Source organism: Etheostoma cragini, chromosome 2 (assembly GCF_013103735.1).
Source record: "Etheostoma cragini isolate CJK2018 chromosome 2, CSU_Ecrag_1.0, whole genome shotgun sequence".
NCBI lineage: Eukaryota > Metazoa > Chordata > Actinopteri > Perciformes > Percidae > Etheostoma > Etheostoma cragini.
The window spans coordinates 9,453,383-9,454,311 of NC_048408.1; the positions used below are offsets into that span (position 1 = coordinate 9,453,383).

At 39.5% G+C, this 929-nt stretch overlaps 1 protein-coding gene across 1 annotated transcript in view; it reads right to left on the reverse strand.

Annotated features, from left to right (window-relative positions):
* sorbs2a (sorbin and SH3 domain containing 2a) overlaps nucleotides 1-929 on the reverse strand; it is a 47,519-nt gene that overhangs the window by 2,610 nt on the left and 43,980 nt on the right. The gene's annotated exons all lie outside the window — the stretch shown is intronic.

A 929-nucleotide genomic window follows, 5' to 3' on the forward strand; every position in this document is an offset into this window, starting at 1 on the left:
CACACAGTATACTGTATATACTGTACAGTGTATGTGTCATGAATTATATGGTTACTTATTTCTAAGGATTTCCGTCCTGTGCAGAAACAATTACAGTGTGACCATGGTTGAATAAAGACATGCCACCCTACCCTTCGCCCTCTAAAGGAGGACAGATAGGACCGCCGGAACAAGATGGGGCTACGAGGAGGTTTACCACCAACAACTGGATCCTGCTCAACAGGCAGAGAGACCAGAGGCAACACACCGATAATCTTCAACAGTAAACCAGTCAGCAGCCTTCACTATGAGCTGAACACACAAGCACGAAGCACTAATGACGTGCTCTAAAACATAATCCTTCAGCATGCCAATGCCAATCCTCCTAAACACACCACGGGACAACCAACACAAGCAAGAACAAGAATGTTTCCGTTGTCCATAAGTCATCACTATACCACTTACAGGATAGTGCACACTGTTTGTTAGTGTGCAAACAACGTAGTAGTTTCATCTAGGGCTCCAAAAAAACGCTTAATTGTCATATCTGTTCATCTATTGACACATTTTGATTAATCGTTTAGTTACTAAAAATACCAAAGGTAGTGAAAAATGGCCGTCACAATATACCAGATTGTATGTTTGTCCAACAATGGTCCAAAACCTCAATTTAGAATGATATAAAATAAATAAAGCATTAAATTGTCACACCATTTTCCTCACATAAATAACAAACGATTAATCAGATTTGAAAACTTGTTGTCCATTCATTTTCGGTCAATTGATTAGTTGACTAATCACTTCAACATTAGTCTCAGCTTCAGCAATGTCAACGGCACAAAAGTTAGAGAAAGGTATCATCAAATGAGTTCTTGTCATATTCCTTAGCACCACAAGCACAATCTACATCAATACCACCATCTCCACATTCCAGCTTTACCTTCACCTTG